The 17,892-nt window shown below is 34.9% G+C and overlaps 1 protein-coding gene across 8 annotated transcripts in view; it reads left to right on the top strand.

Annotated features, from left to right (window-relative positions):
* TOX (thymocyte selection associated high mobility group box) overlaps positions 1 to 17,892 on the top strand; it is a 221,069-nt gene that overhangs the window by 31,366 nt on the left and 171,811 nt on the right. The window contains exon 2 of one of the 8 annotated variants that reach the window (XM_068671933.1): positions 4,134 to 4,221. The exons of the other annotated variants lie outside the window; for them this stretch is intronic. The gene's annotated coding sequence lies outside the window, so the exon portion shown is untranslated. The remainder of the gene's footprint in view (positions 1 to 4,133; positions 4,222 to 17,892) is intronic. 8 annotated transcript variants of the gene reach the window in all.

Here is a 17,892-nt window from a genome sequence, read left to right as displayed (position 1 = left end):
TTTTTCCAGCTAAGTGCTTGCCTCTTATTCCTTTCATACTGCAGGTGTGCTGTCACTATGATATCTATGCTCAAAATGCAATATGTAAGAGAAGCACATCAATCGCTGTCTGTAAATTAATGGTTTTCTTCACCTGTTCCTTGATAGAAAATGAAAAATTAATAATGTCCTAAATACGCCATAAAACATTCTCAACATTTTTCTGACTTGAAAGAAGGAATATAGTGTATAGTAATCCTTGTGGGCTGGGGTCTGTTCTGGCCTTACGTATTTGTATTACTGAGGTAGCAATATCCTAAAGGCCCTACATAGGCCAGGCCATGATCAGCTGTGATTCTGGCTTTTCCTCTCACAGGGAGCCTGGGACTTCTCACATCCAGGGTCCAACAGAGCCGCTGCCATGGCAAGGGCCCTTGGATTGTGACTTCCCTCCCCAGCCTACTGCAGACCATATTGACATGCAACAAAGAGCATGTTATGCCCCATGAGATCTCTCTCTGTGCACCCAAGAGCTGTTGAAAATACTCCCTTTCAGGGCATAAGCCAGTTTATCTTTTAGTGTGTTTTCTGTAGAAAGCTCACTTGAGCCTACATAACATTTGAGTAATTGGCTGCAAAGTGCAGCCTTCTAAACTGAAATTGTGAGAGCTTCCATCTTTCTGAGCAGTAAGGGTTGAATTGCAGGCTGCCAGAGCTGAAAACAAAGTACAGCTTGAGTGAATCAGCCAGGATCCCATACCACACATAGACCAATGTTCAGGAGAAAATCTCATTAAAAAAAAAAAAACATGTAAAAAAAAAAAAAAGAGAGAGAGAGAAGGACTTTGTGTGGCTGTAGCTTTAATGATTTCCTCCTGTATTTTTTTTTGTTGTCGTTGTTGTTGTTCCCATGCAATATATTTTGAATCACTTTTTTTTTCTCTTTAGCACAAGATACTTTCATTAACTGAAATCTTAGTTTTAATAGGTTAAATGCATACCCATTGGAAAACAAGATTTCTTCAACCCAAGTATTTTATCTTTTTTTGTATTAAGTCAACATGGGACTTTGCATTGTTTACTTTAGTATAGTGATAATTCAAATGGATAAAAGAAGCAACTGAGCACATTATTTCTCTGGATAGAAATGGGAAGCAACAGAATCTGAAGTATGCTCATTCAGGCATTAAGAGACCTTATGCAATCATATTTCATTTTCTATGTGAATTTGTGTAATTTGGATTTTCTTTATATTTTATACCATGCATTCCTAAAAAAAAAAAAAAAAAAGAAAGAAAGAAAGCATCTGAAAAATGTTGGGTAAATGTTAGATTCCTATGTTTGCTAATTAAAACATTTCTGTGTCAGAACATTTGAAATACACAGGAATGTTTTAGTTCAACAATAAATAAATTTAAGATAATATTATTAAAACAAGGTCCAAAGGAATGAAAACACTTGTTTGTAAGACTTATGGAAGAAAATAATTGAGGAATGGAATTGCATGCCTGAGTGGCATGGCAGTTTGGATGAGGATGTGAGGAAGTGATGAAATAAAAAAAGGAGAGTAAGTTTCATGGGTATCTGAAGATCTGTACATCTAATGGGCAAAAGTGTCTAGAAGGGAACAGATTTCCTGGCGGCAAAAAGTGGCCCACTAGCAAAGGAGAGGAAGAAAACTAATAATTGGGAAGAAATAAAACTAAGATAGGGACTTGGTGCACTGGAAATAAAGAAGAGAAATGGACAGTCAGAAGATAGCAGCTGTGCAGCAATTTTTTGATATACTATCTCCACAAAGCAAGGAAGAGATAATAGAGGGGCCAGAAGCCAGAAACTGCTAGAAATTGCAGAAGATAGGAAACTGTGAGAAGATACAGGCTGCTGGTTGATCAACATCAGCATCTGACATGACATGCAGCTGCCCATTCCTTGCTGAAAAGAATCAATGGACTTGGCACCAGAGGAGCTAAACACAGTCAACAGAGTAGTGTTCATTTTGGGCCAGGTAATGCTGCCATCTGCCATAGATCCTTGTCAAGGCCTGGGAACAAACTCAAAGAAGAGGAGGACATTTCAAGAGAAGAGAAATACTGACTGAGTGATCATAAATTGAGTCAAATTTAATTTCATTGAGAAATGAGCAAAACAGTGAAATCATTTTTGCAGGACACTTTGAACAATCCAGTAAATTGGTGACATTCTACTGCAGAATGACCTTAAAAGATAAAGAAACTGTATATATTTGTATACATGTAGTCATATATGCATATACAGCTCTGTGTATGTTACATACACTTATGTTCAGGTCTTATTTTCAAATTTATTTTTTACAATTTGGAAATAGAATGATCAATTAGAAAAGAAATCAACCTATGACTAGCCAGGACAAGTAAGGAAAATCCAGAAGCAGCAGAAAGCAAAGCAGTGTGTGGAGCTGTTACAAGCTGGTAAATTGAATCGCTTGCCTTTTTCTTTTTTTCCATAATATAAGAAAAATATTGTGTTGCTACCAGATTGCATATATTTGAATAAGAGAAGTATGTGTGGACAGCAATTCTCATTTCCCATTTTGATAGAAGGAGGAGAGTCTTTTGCAATCTCTTTAAAAAGACATAACAGAATAAACACTGTTACAAACTTGATGAAGTCATGTGGATTGAACAATTAAATATAAGGGAAAATGGGATGTATTTTTATTTTCAGTCAAAGGTGCAAAAAATCAAGCTTTATTTTTGAAGTGGCAGCTAAAAAAGTTTTTAAGTCCTGAGGGGCTCCAGCCCTTAGTGCAGAACCAACTCAGGAAGAGCAGTAAGACTTAGTAAGAAAAGCTATGTAAGGATTAATGTCTTATCAGGGAGGTTAAAATGGCCAAAGTGAAGTATGTTAGACTTTGCAAATGGTAGTGAGACAAACAGTCAAGGTTCTTCAACTTCAGGAAAAACAACAACAACAAAAACAACAACAACAACAAACACAAAAAAACAAACAAACAAATAAACAAAAAAAAAAAAAAAAGGAAAGCTGTACGGAAGCTGTGCAATTTAGATAGGTCAAATCTACAAATTGTCTTTAAGCATCTCAATACCTGAGCTGGATATATTATACTTAGTCAAGACAAATAATGTGGAGCAGTTAGAAACAGGAGTATGAATATTGAAATAACAGACATGTAAAGAGATCTTTAAAAGAGTTAAATGTGCCACAGTCAAGGTGACAGAGTTCTGAAAGGACTGGTGGAAAAATATCACAGGACCTGTTGGCTTGGTTTTGAGAGTACCAGGAGCACACACTGTGGATGGTATTTGCTAGCAAGGCAGTGTAACCTACACAGAAGGTGGTTGAGGTCCTACCATGTCTAGACTGAGCCCAATACCCCAGCTAGTGGGGTATTCAGAAGAAGTCTTTCTTGTTGTTTTTTTAGTCTGGTGAAAAAGAAGGATGTTAGAGGAGATTTGTTCTCTTTATAAATATCAGAAGCAGAAAAACACTAGGGAGGGACAAGAGGTATTTCAGTCAAAGCACAATATTAGTATAAAAGCAAATGGTTATCAAGTGCCAGTGGATAAATTTCCAGCCATCAGAACACAGTGTTTTCAGTATACCATTCCAGTAGGAATAATGGTGAGCAAATGGCACAGGCCTTCACAGCTGAAACAGAGGACATTCACTTCTGTGCAGCTCTGTTTCCATAAGTTTTTCCATGCTCCCTCTTCCTTTCTGCAAGCAATGAACTAGTTAAATTGCTGAGTAACTCTAGAAACAGTGCAAACAAGCAGCAGCTGCACTATTGTTTCCAAATAAACGTATATTTAAATGACCTGGTGAAGGATAAGATTGAAGTGATAACGCAGTTGGATGGTGAAGTGTACAATAGAAAGTGTTACTATAGACTGTCATTTTTTCCATTCCAAAAGTGTTCTTAGTAGGTATTAAAACTAATCAATGACACATGCCTAAAACTGATCTGATACATTTTATCCCCATGATGAGGACCTCAGGAATGTAGGCATGATTTTAAACTAAGGTAGCTTGCCAGCACGTGGATTGAATGATCATGACCATTTCACAGAGGGATAATTAGCTTTTTGTTCTCTTTTGGTTTTAGCTGCTTTTATTATTTTAAATGTGTGTCCTCACTCTTGTGTTCACAGTGAAACTGTTTCCTTGTCTCTGACCTCATGGCTATACAAAGTACTAAGTGAAAACCTCGGTAGCCACCCTGATTTCTTGGATGTATTGGTGAGTGGGACAGGTCTTCCAAAAAAAATTACTTCCGCATCTTTATCATGATCACTTTGAACACTGGAATAGGAGAAATGAAATCTTCATTTCTAAGGATATTTCAGCACTTTTCATGGTAGATGGACATAAAGAAAAAGCAATATATAGTGATAGCAAGTAGCTTCATCCAGAAGGAAAAAATGCATCAAAACCAACCACGTTTTAAATTGTGCACTGTTTATGATGATTTCCAAACAGACAGAAGTTAATTTATTTGGGTTACTGTGGCAGCATTGCATAGGCTTGCCAAGCACAAAAAATATACTATCATTTTTTTCCTGACTCATGTCCCACATTAGTCAGACAGATTTATTCTCACAATTATATGTTTTCTCCATATATTTTAGGTTGCTGTGATTTTCATAGGTCTTTAAAAGGAATTGGTTATTTTTTCTTAATTATGAAAATGTTATTTCAGTAAATGCAATTTAATTAAAATGAGAATTTCTGCCAAAGCGTTTAAATAAATACAGTATTCTTTTACAAGTATGAAAGGAGTTACTATTTGCTGTTTCATTTCCTCACTAATATGCTGGCATGTTTGGTTTGAACCTGAGCTTGTGGAAGTTTATTCTTAACCAAAGCAGTTCCTTTTTCATGTAAGTAGGTTAAATGTGAGTTGTAGAGCCCTAGGGCTCTTTTTGTTCAGTTTTAAAGCCCCCTCAAGTGGGCCTCTTTTAGGAACCTGGAATCATATGTTTGTAAGGTTGATCCAAATTACCATTAGAATAGCTCTTTTCAACTTTTTATTTATACAAAGAATCGTAAAAAATGCACCAAACTGACAAGGTATTAAATCAAACTGAATAAAGACAGTTAATTTTCTTTTTTGCTCAACAACTACTTTTTTTTTTTTTTTAATGGAATCTCTCAAATTGAAAAAAATTGTCTGTAGAGTATGTTAAGGTGCCATGTAGTATAATAAAATGCTATTACTGTCACAAAGGTACATGATAAAGTGCATTTGCACAAAAGGCCCATATTAATGTCAATCATTTTCCAGTGATTTATATACTAACTGCAGTGTTTTAAGAAGATCAATATTCTTTGTTTTGACAACATTTCAGAGCCTTGTACTTTCCTGACAATATTAATCTTTCTGCTGCAGTTTGGTGGAATAATTTTAGTAATTAGTGATTGGCCAGCTTGGTGAAAAGATATGCAGTAATATTACATTTGAATATTACCAGGTAAAACACATAATGCATCTTTGAGTAGATAAACACACTAATCACTCTAGATTTTAGTGTCATATAATGCTATGTAATTAGTATGAAGCTCCTAAAGCATTGCTATTTTTACATCCCCTAAAACATATTTTCTCTGTATGTATACTAATGACACCCATCACAATACTTTGAAAGTATCCCTTAAGATATAATAATAGATAAAATTACAATAGTTTGGAGGCATAATTTTCTGATCTACCTCTCAGAAGGCATTAGAAGTACTTTAATGTTTTTCTTCATTTTTTTATCCTCTCTTCCTCCTTTTCAACTTTTGTCTGTATTTTCTTCTCTTACCCTTCCATATCTCTTGCTCGTCATCCATTTCTTTCTCTTAAGGTTCCTATTCTTTTAGTAGTACAGTAGAGCCATATATATATATATATATATATATATATATATATATATATATATATATGATTTTTCTTGTCTCCTCTTGTGATGAATTGTAAACTTTTCCTTCTCCTTGTTAAAAATAAAAAAAAAATATAAAAAAAAATCTCATTCCTACTTGTTTAAGAATTTCCATGGAATCTGGAGAGCTCAGCTCCAAGAAAGTTGCCTTCACAAAATAAGAAATCTTGGAGGTATTTTCGGGGACCTTCTGGAGAGGTACTTAAGACATATACTTTTACTGTACTTTGATTTCACCAACACTTACCTGTGAGGGCTGGTTCTTCTGTCTTTTACATTTATTTTCTTTTGGAGGCCCACAAGGGCCATAATGTCAAATGTTGTTAACAAAGTAGTAATTCTCAAGGTTTTTCATGGCTTTTTTTGTAGAGTATAAAGTCAACTGAGACACTGTTTGGAAGCATCTCCAGTGCTACACCTATTTCCTTATCTAAATAACTGAATTGTAATGTAGAAGGTAGCTGTGATTATGTGTTTATGGTAATAGGTGTAGCAGATTGGCAAAGACAAAGTTTATATTTTGTATTGTATAATTTAACTTTCAATTTTAGCCTCCTAGATATCTTGTAGATTTTTATTCCAATAAAACTCATTTTAGTGAGAGCTATAATTACATTGAATAATTACGCATTTCTCATTCACACATCTTCTTCTATTAAAATATTGCTAAGATATTAAAAATACCAAAGTGTATGTGCACACATTTTCATCAAAGCCCAGGTGATTGCTCACCCTACGTTTCTTGAAGAAATGGGCTCCCCAAGCAGAACCTAAGCTTGCGCTCAGCAGCTCTTTGTGTATTTGGCTAATGACTTGTGAACTTCTGCCTATGATGGAAACTTCATAGGTGTAAAATTCATAGAAGAGAGTGACCAGCCATTACACCTTAAAAGTAAACAAAGTGTTGCTTTACAGCCCTGAGAGCACAGCACAGCTTTCATGAAGTTGTGGTGAATGTTGTAGATTGCTATCACAATTCACACATTCAGGATCCCCATCCTGAAAAAGTAGTTTGTCTATAGTATAATGCTGCTCAGGAATATGTATGCTTTGCACAGTTTGTCCATGGGTTGCTCATGTTTGTGCCTAGCAGCCTCATCTAACATTACCCTATCGGACTATTTTCTAGGGTTTTATTTATAAACCTAAAGTAAGAAAAGTTGTAGGATAATCTGTTCTTTGTTTATAGTAGTTTTATAGTGCTTCCTGTGATAAGATGAACTGGTGCTAGTAATTTAATATTTCAAAATGATTAGGGGGAAAGAAATGAATACTTTCAGCTGGCAACTATGGCCATATTTTAAGTAATTGGTTTAATGTTACAAAACTGGAAAAATACTGTGAGTCATTAAAGAACTGCATGTCTTTATATATATATACATATATATATATATTTAATTCTGCTCATCAACTTTCATATGCCTGTGAACAAATGAAAGTTGATGAGAGTATTGCATTACTAAATGTACTAGATAATATTCTTTTTAAACATTTGATCTGATAAGCAAAACAGTACATGGTAAAAGTCAATCACTGTAAATATGTCTGTTTAAAGTTAAAATCCATATCTTATATTCAGTTTATTTATTTAGAGAGGGAAGATTAAAGGTTAAGTTTTAGACATTTTTATGACTACATTCATGGAAGTTTTTTTCTTTCTGTTTGCCAGAACAAGGCACTTACTTCAGAGCACTTATACAACCCTGCACCTGTTCATTTGTATGGTCGTTAGGAAAATATGGTTAAATCAGCACTGAACTCTCTGGGAGAGGATTTTATTTTTAATTTGAGATTGTTGCCATATGTATATCAGTCATATCATTTAGATTTTCATATCAATTATAGCTGGCAAATCATTTCTCCAGGTTACCTGCTATCTTCTAGTACTGCTTATTCCAACTTGTTCCGTTATTCCTGAATAGGCTGTGATTTTACTGGATTCTGTAAAAAGAGCTTCCTGATCTCATTATGATTCCTAGGAGCTGGAAAAGATCCCTGACTGTCTAGCTAAGTTTGTCTCTTCAGTGCTTCAGAAGTTCTATTTCTGTCTTTTTAAAGAACTGGGCATTAATTTATTTATTTATTTTTATTTTTTTATGGTTATAAAAACAATGCCATAAAAGTAAGAACTTTTCTATGCCAAAGGAGTTCTATTTTCACCTAGGTTGCAAGCCTTGGCTCTTTTTGCTCTTTTTTTTTTTTTTTTTTTTAATGTTCCTACTGATTTTATCTACATTAAAGCCAGTGCTGATAGTGAACAAATAATTCATTAGGTCGACTTGGCTGATAATATCAGCAGAATTGAAGACAAAAGTCCTTGTGTTCTAGGTTCAGTACAGCCTAAAAGTACATTTAAAATTCAGGTCCTTTATGTGGGAAAAAAAAGATTCTGGAAATTACCAGTTGCAATCATTGCACTACCACCAAAACATCTTGTAAAATGGTGATACTGTATAATAATCTTACATAAATACATGGTTATAGTCACCTGCATTTGAAGCTAACAGTTTCCAGTACCGAAGCTGACATTTGTCTGGAATAATATAGACTGGTAATTTTACCAGAATTATTCACATGAAGAAGTATGATTTAGACTTGGATTACTAGCTTTATTAAGTCATATTTTGACAGAATCAGTTTAGCACTGCTTAAATAATAATAGTGAGGTGACGTTTCAGTGGTTTTCTTTGTTGAGCAGGAAATAAAATCACAATGTTCTGGTGAATTTAGAAAACTTTATTCTGTATTTCTAAAATGATCATTATGTCTTCAAGTGCAGATTAAATTCTTTTTCATATTCATACATATGAATTTCATATTCAAAGTAAAATTTATATGCATTGACATTATTCAAGCTCGACAAAATACACACCAATCCAAGGATCTGCTGTAAAACTTGAAAGTATCTTCCCCAGATAGTATCAAACCCCCTTCTCCCTCATGTCTACAATTTACTTCATATGCAGAAACACCATTAGTCAGTATTTGAAACCTGCTTGCAGGAGAAGAGATTGTAAAATAGAGGCCCCTAAACAAATCACCTTGACCTGTTAGAAGTTATCACCAATTGAAGCAGCAGAGCCTTCATAATCCACTGCTCTGTGATCAGGGCAATGATTGATGAATAACAAAGTATTGAATGAAAAGGAAAAATGCCACTATTTGAACCATTATTTCATGTAGCTCTAGCATTTCCCAAGAAGTTATGCAAATTACAAAGGTCTGATCAGTTTTTATGATTTGAAAGTTAATATTGTGACAGGTAAACATATTTAGATTGGTTTCATATTACTTGTTCATCTTAGACATTTTTTTAGAGTAAACCTTATCAGAAATTAGCTGCCTGAAGAGATACGCAGGCACAGAAGAAATTAGTCATCAAAGACAAATGCCAGCCTGAAGCTGACCAGACCTGTGTCTCCATTATCAGGATTAAAAGGGGAAGCAGGCAACAGGAGAAAAAGTCTTTTGAAACGGAGCCCAGATTCAGCCTGTCAGGGACCACATTTAGATTTCCTGCATTTTCTTAAGCATTCTAATTTGACATACTCTTAAAAATTATATGAGGGTATGATTATATGCAATTCAGCCTGTTTTCTTTCTGTGCTTAAGTTTCTAAAAATTTCATAAATGGCATAAAATGTCATAAATTGCACTAATTTAATTCTACATATTCTAAATACATCCTCACAAATATGGGTAATTTACAGTGAGTAGTTCTTCAGTTTAATTTAATTTGAGGCGTTTTGTTTACCTTTGTTGTTTTTCTGCCTCCTTTTTGGCTTACATGGTACTTCGCTGTGGGGTATTACATAGTGTAAAGAAGGATGTCTTTTGCTTGGGAGCAAATTAGGGTTGCATTCAAGAAGAAAGAGGTGCAAAGCATTCCCTCCCTTTTCACGGTATGACTAAAGCAGGGCATGTATGGGTGTTTATGCATTGCACAAGTGTGTATGTGAAAGCAATTGAAATATGTGAAAGCAGCCATTGTCTCCTCCCTTCCTGATGGGGAGAACTGGAGCTGCCCCTTTGCAGGAGGGAGAACATAAAAAGTACAAGTCTGCCTCTCACTGATTTCAGGGCAACTCCAAAATGGTGGGAGAAGTGGAAAGGAGCTGTGATTCCCAAGGGAGCATTTCTTTCCTGGGCCTCTCAGCTGTGCACTACCCTTCATAGGCAGAGAGAAGCTGAGTCTATTTCTAGTCAGTTTGAATTCAGTTGTCATAAATTGCAGCAAATGTCAAATTCATAATATATATATTGGTAAACCTGGAAAAGAGAATAACAATGTCTTTGGTGTGTATTCACATTTCATATGAACGGGACTGTTGATCACTGTAGATCTATTAACTCCATTTGCTACTGTAATTAGGCATATTTTAAAAAGCATGAATTACATGCTCATATATTAAGGTGCTAGAGCTTTTGATTAGCGATGTGGAATCACTAATTCTGGAAGACAAGAAGAAAATTAGGTAGGTGAGGTATCACCAGTGTTCTGAATTCACCTGTAAAGATCCCATGTGAGTTCAGAATTCTTGGTGTCACGTTTTCAAAGAGCACCTTTCCCTGCCTTCAGTGCAGGCAAACTGCCTGCTGCCCACAGTAATCAGTGGAGAGACGTGGGGCTGTTGTTTTTTGTTTGAGATATCACAACTGGTAACAGTAAAATTCTCATGCTTACACTTTAATCATCATATTGTACATAATTCTCATCTTAGAGAGGGATGTCATGGATGCTATTTATTTTCAAAATTTAAAGCCATTGATAGTATTCTGTAGAAGCAGACTGAAAACCTGAACTCCATATGTTTTTTAAAATAAAATATAGTGTGAGTGAACAGTTTTCATTATGCTTTTCATTTGCTGTGCCCAGTCCAACATTGCTCTTTTTCTTGTGCTACCGTATTTTTGAAACTTTTTTTTTTTTTTTTTTGGTTTTGTGGTCATGGTGCTTCTTGCTTCTTCCATTTTTAAAGTATTTCTCTCATTACTTTTTAAAATAAACTTTTTTTTTTTTTTTCTTAGAAATGACTCTCTTCCAGCCCTGTCTTGAAAACATTACTGAGAGATTTTATTGGAACTATATGTCTTGCAGTGTCCTCCACTTAGCATAAAGAAGTTAATTAACATTAGTTTTAGATAATAAAACTCTGTAATAAATATGTTGATCTCATACTTGCCTGAGTTGCATTATGTAAACCAGACAAACTTTGAAGTCAACAGAAATATTATCTGAGACAGTAGTAGCTGGGCTTTTTGAGATAACTTGAGACTGAAAATAGCTTATAGTATATCAAAGCAGGAATTATATAAGCTATAATGATAAGATTGCCAGCTGGGAAGCAAGACTATGTGAAATTGGAGGAATATCCTGATATCATTGTATTGGCTTTCATGTATTCTGGATAATACTGTGCATTTTGGTTACAGTGGTTAAAAGTCTTGTTTTAGTGTATTTATAGAACAAAACTTGTAATGTTTCTAATATGCTAATGAATTTCAATCTTTTATGTATTCATAATAATTGTTTATAATTAAGTTAATTACATCCTAAATCACTTATTTCTATTATAATTCAGTTATTTGATTAATTATTAAAGTAAGCTTTTTGAATACACAGTTTAAAACAACACTGGGATAACTGAATGTCTTTGCATTATTATCTATTTTGTTGATATTCTTTTCAACATTTGGATCTGTAATCATGAATGAGCTGTTATGCATTATTCTAATAATCCTCCCAAGATGGAAGTAAATTTTGCATTATATATGCTCCTGTTTCAAAAGGGAGGATAAAGAATTAATGTGCAAAGTAAGAGAGAAAATATTAGAAAAGTTGGACATGTTCTTCCAAGATCCTGTGTTTAAAGGCTGGATAATTCTTAGAAAATGGTCAAAACCTATGATTGATGGCTGATAGCATTCCTTATAGATGTGCCCCAGAGTGTTTGTTACTCCATCTTTGGGAATATGTAGAAGTTCAGACCTGCAGAACATTTCTAATGCATGTTGGTAAGATGGTATGTTGGACGTACATCATACTCTTTAACAATTGAGTTAGAGAGGTCTCAGATCAAACTCGACAAGGTGATGTTGTGTTGTTACACATTTTATCCTTCATATAAGCCATTATGCTGGGGTTTTCTTTCAGTTGGCAGTTGCTGAATTCCATATCTGAAAACTCCAAAGGTTAATCCAGAAATACAAACAATCGTGTTCCTTCTCTTATTACGGCCTACGGATTGATCCATGTGCTTCATATCATACTGAGGAAGTGCTTGTTCGAACACAATAATTCATTCTGTAAAGCTGTTTGAGATACATGACACTTAAAGAAAAATGGTCCAAAAATGCCAGTACAAAGCAGACCATGTTATAAAAGCTGTACTGCCAGATACAAGGAACTGAGTTATTGGTCAGTATAAAAGGAATGAAAACAACAGCCAAAATTATGGTTTATATTTTTTCTAGTCAGGACAGGCCAATATATTTCCTAGACAAACCTGCTGAGATTCTGCAGGCAGTGCAGCAAGACTGAGACAATGGTTATTTTAAAGTGTGTGCAAACATATACCATGTGCTTCATCAGTTTTTGTCTTGTCTGTTAGCCTAATGAAGGGAACTTTCAGACAAAAGATGCCTCATTATCTTATTAATCAAACATTTAAGAAATGAGGAGGAACAGGCAAGTTTATACAGAGTTGATCTCTGTATAGGTAAAGGTAAATCCTCTAATCTACAAAGCATTTTTCTTCAAGGCTCTTTTTTGTTTTTGCTTGCCTGTTTGTTTTCCTAACATCAATAGAGGTTACATGTATGTAGCAAGAGCAAACTTATTAAAATTGTGTTTGGTCTTTATTCAGAAAAATGTTGGCCTTTACATGGAAGTGTTACATATGTATATATATGTACAAATTAATTTAAACATATTCCTATGCAGAAGTACCTTACATCATATTCAGTGGAGGAAGCATTGGTAAAATATTTTGTACAGATTCTTGAAAAGGAAAAATGGTTGTTACTGCAGTGTTGTGTTTAGTATGTATTCATGGGGTATGAGGCACAGAATTCAGGTAATGTAGCAAAGATAGGTAGGAAATGTTAATTCCTAGTTACTCTGAGATTTTTGCTAAAACCTTCCTTTTGTGTTTATTTCAAGTTCTTCATGTAAACATATAAAAAGGAAAATTTATTTTCTGTGATGATGAAACAAAAAGCAAAACAAGATAGAGTGTCAGTTATTATGTGCTATATAACATTTCATTTTAGGTTTAAAGAGCTAATACATGTTTTATTTTGAAAGGTTGACATCTTTCTAGGAACAGCTTATAGAATGTTCACATCATACAACAGTATGTCTGTAACCTTGAGATTCACTGACAGTTTCCTTTTACCTATATAGTATTTTTTGTTATGTCTGTATCCACTGTAAGTTGGGAAAGTTACATTAAGTATGGTATATATACATATACAAATATATACATATGCAAATATGGGAAATTCTGAATATCTCTTTGACTTTTGTAAATGTTTTGACAGAATTTAATAGTGAAGGAGGTGAATTACTGCAAAGCAAGGCAATTTTAAAATATGTAGAAATAAATATAAGGTTTAAAAAATGTAACATCAGTTTCATGATTTAATAAGCTCAGTTTCATGATTTAATATATCTCACTTTATAGACACTTTATTTCACGATTTTGTGTATGTGTGTGTGTCCATGCATGTGTATGTGAAATTGAGGCAGTACTGCACATTAATGTCTTGTTCATGACAAGGCAGATTGATTCCATGTACAACACAAGAGCTTTAACTGGAATAGTATTGGAAATACTTTTTTAAAGTTTTTAAAAACTGTTGTGAAAAGTACATCAGAAATGCTTCAACATGATCTCATGTGTAGATTAAAGATACCGATAACTGATTATGTACTGCTTTTTTTTTAGTCAGCTCCAGGATTGCTTGGATATGAGCCTGCTGTGGCTATTATACTCAGTTTTTTTCTCTGACGATGGGGTACAAAGTCTAATATAGGTCTTGGTTCTTTAATCTACACTTTTTATATTGTTGATGTCATAGAGTTCTTTACCACACATCAAAAACAAAAGGAGAAGAGTACATTTTTGAGCATTATAATGAAAAGAGAATTTTTCAGTACAGAATGTTTCTTTCACTCCTCGTGATCAGTTTTAGCAATAGTACTGGTATTTTTGAGCTTTGCAAACATTTGAAAAGGTGCTTGCATTGATCAGCTACCTAATTACCATTGATTCTCAGTGTGAGTACATAATCTCATGGCACAGCCTGAGTAACAATTGTTATCATTTGACTAATCAATTAACTATTTCAGTATTCATGAAGACAACAGATAAGACTGATTCTAGTTGCAGGTTTGCACTGCAGAATAAATACCATTTTTCCTAATGTAATAATAAACATTTAATTTTATTTAACTAAAGAAAGGGTGACTCAGGGAAAATATTAACCAGCAACACGTGTTTATTGTTGTCCTTTCACATCTGTATTGATTTCATAATTTTGCCCTTGTGTACAAGTCTCACATCAGTTCAGCATTTCTGATGAAGTAAATTCAAAACTCATAAAAAAGACCAGATTAATAGAAATGCGTGACCACAAGCAGACACAGTCAAGAACATCGACACATTTCTTCTGGTGGCACAATGGCACTGGATGAGCTCTTCAAAGGTCTAGACCATAATTCAGCTCCTTGGCCAACTGCTCCTTGACAAGTGTTTAGGGCAGACAACAGATGCTGTTTGGGGAGAGTGGTTTTGCAGCTTTATTGTCTCTCTCTGCTGAGCTTTTCTGGACAATCTGTATTTCACGTCTGTTTCTGCAGCATGGCTGAGGTGGAGCTGGGGGTGTTAGAGTAGTCCTGCTGGGGCACTTGGTGCCTCTTTGCCTGTGGGTGCTACGCAGTTACATAGCTTTGGCTTTGATATGAGAGTTGATGGTGGCCAGCGCTAATGGGCCAAAAACCCTGCCAATTCACAGCAGAACTTCTCTTTCATTAGTTAACCTTTTGGTACTGGTGACCTAGAGATGAATGTGTCTACAGTTTGATACCAGTTCCTTTGTTCATTTAGTTTTTCTTATTAACAAGTTCTGTAATCATGCATTGTGAAAATACTACTGCACTTCAATAACATTACATCTCTTGAAAGAGTTGCTGGGAATTAGGATTTCAGTGAATTGCTGAAAAAAAATATTTGTCTGTTTAACATAACAATACCTATACTTTGTACTAAAATGTAGATACTGGGGAATTATCAGTACGTACAATTTTATCAGTGCATACAGCTTGTTTTCCTGAATATGTTTTAAGAAGCTTTGCATTTCTGAAGTTAAAACTTTAACTGGTGTTTAGATTGCCTTCTATCCTCCAGAGATACCTTCTTTTTAAGCTCATGGTTTAAGGGAGAGCAATTTTTCAAAATAAGTAAATAAATAAAAAATTCTGTGGAGGTACTGAGGCCACATTTTGAGCAGAATCACAGCTATTTTGTTGTTTTCACTTGTTAGCTGTTTTTTAGTTTGATTCACCATTATTGCATATAATATGTTCATCTTCAGTGTAATTGTCATTATGTTAAAGTTTACAATCACATAGACATTTTCTTGTCATGTAGTTCTGTGTGACTGAGGTTGTTAAAAACAGAGGGCCTGATCTTCGTAGTGTTGTAAATTGAAGGAATTCTGGTTGACTTAGTGGAATTAAAGTTGCATGAGATCACAGTGAAGCCCAGGGATATTACTTGTGACCATTAAGTATATAGGCTGCATAACTGGATCCATATATGCACAGAAGAGCCGTATGCTGACAGTAAAACTCAGAAAGCTCATGGAAGTGATGGATGGATTCTTCAAACTTTAACATGTAATAACTACTACGTACTTAGATGTCAATGGATATATCAGACTATGAGCAGGAATGACAGACATTGCCAGCTGCTCTACTTCCATGCTATATTTGGCCTGGTAGATTTTTAATGCGTTCTTACCAGCATGTCTTCATTCACCTTCATCAAGTACAAAACACATTGTTCTTGCCTTTACTCACTGGTTTCATCTTCCTCCAAAAATGAAGACTTTTTGCAGGCTCAGAAATCCTTTCCAAGGCAGTCTTATAGCAAAGAAAGAAGTTGTGGGAGTTAATATCGAAGAAAGTCCAAGCATTTGCAATCAGTTTTGCCCATCATAGTTTCCAATACGATACTGACTGATGTAAATAGAACTGGAATTTTTGAAACGTGTAACAGCCACAGAGCACAGACAATGTCAAAGAAGATTCTTTTCTAAGTTATGAGATGCTTTGCTACTTTGGTACAAATAGGAGCTTTTTTTTTTTTGAAAGATGAAGGAAATGATGAAGTAACTAGCTAAGGACAACACCAAAAACAGCAGTCTTTCCCCCCGAGTAGTAAACCAGATCTTGGATCACATTGTGTTCTAAATATAAGATACCCAGAGATGTTGGAAAAATGCTCATTAGTTTTCTTTTTGCTTTCCCTGTAGTGGATTTATCAAGAAAGATTTTTTAACAAAATAATTGTTAGGCATCTGTTTTTTGCTATGTGAAACTTTATGGATGAAAGCACATCTTAACTGTGATCTTGTACATTTGTTACTTTTTAACTGATTAGCAAAAATCATTGGAATACTCCCTATCAGGCTATAGTTCTGAAAAATAGCTCAGACATTATTTATTTATTATTTATTTTTTTATATTTCCACAGTAAGTGTGCTAGATACCATACCATAGCACAACAGAGAAAAACGTGATTTTGAATTTGCTTTAGATGTTAGCCTATTGGCAGTTCCTGAACTGGGCAAGAAAGAAGTGTCATCACTCAGATATTTGTGTTTTTCATTCAAAGTATTGCTAGAAGCACTTGCATATATTTTCTCCAGGTGGTTAAGCTGTGATTTATTTTGCATTGATTGCAACACTTTTATTTGTTTATTTTTAAGGCTTATTCTTAACATTTTCTCGGTTTTAAATTTTAAAATAATTTCTGTATCAGTGTAGTTGCAGATGCAAAATGAGTGTTTTTTTTCTTCGGATTGTAAGTCTGAATACCCATTTATGCTTTCTAAGCATTATTTCTGTTGTCCAGATGCACAATGTTTGTAAATATGAAGTAGAAAAGGGCTATTATTAAGAGTGATTCACCCACTCTAATTAGAAATGAGAGGATAGTGAAAAAGAACACAGAGTGATTACTTTTATTTCTCCTCATGTCATAAGAGTGCCCTTAGATGAAGTATTGAACATGGAAAGGGATGCAAAAATGCTGTAAAACCAAATTCCCAAAACAGTGGATCTGACTGCTGCTAGCCCACATCACCTGTGTGCATCAGGCCGGCACATCCAAGACTGGGGAACATATCCCAAGATCACAAAATGGCAGCATCTGCAACTCCCACTGAGTTGCTGCTCTCTCAGTCGAAGCAAGGCCACTCCCTTTCTATTCCTCTGGGGGGATGGAGCATACATTATTTTCAGTCTGGTTTTATTACTATTTCTGGAGATAGGTTTGATTTTTATTTATTTATTTTATTTTCCAGATTGAACCTGTTTCTCTATTCTGAAATTTGAAGGTGAATATGCAGGCTCAAAACACTAGAATTCATCAGCTACTTACACTTCAGAAGTTCCTTGAGCTTTTGTTTTGTGTTTCAGAGGCTGCATGCAGCCTCTGGCTTTCAAAACAAGGCGATGTCTAAATGGAGAGTTAACAGCATGGAGCTGGGACAGGCTTGCTGTTAGGAAAAGGTTCTTCACCCAGAGGGTGGTCGGGCACTGGGACAGGCTTCCCAGGGCAGTGGTCACAGCACTGAGCCTTCTGGAGTTCAAGAAGCATTTGGACAACACTCTCAGACACATGGTCTGATTTTTGGGTGGTCCTGTGTGGGACCAGGAGTTGAACTCAATGATCCTTGTGGGTCCCTTCCAACTTGGGAT

The sequence above is a fragment of the Anas acuta genome, chromosome 2 (assembly GCF_963932015.1).
Source record: "Anas acuta chromosome 2, bAnaAcu1.1, whole genome shotgun sequence".
In the NCBI taxonomy this organism is placed as follows: domain Eukaryota; kingdom Metazoa; phylum Chordata; class Aves; order Anseriformes; family Anatidae; genus Anas; species Anas acuta.
This window is presented reverse-complemented; position numbering and strand designations above follow the sequence as displayed.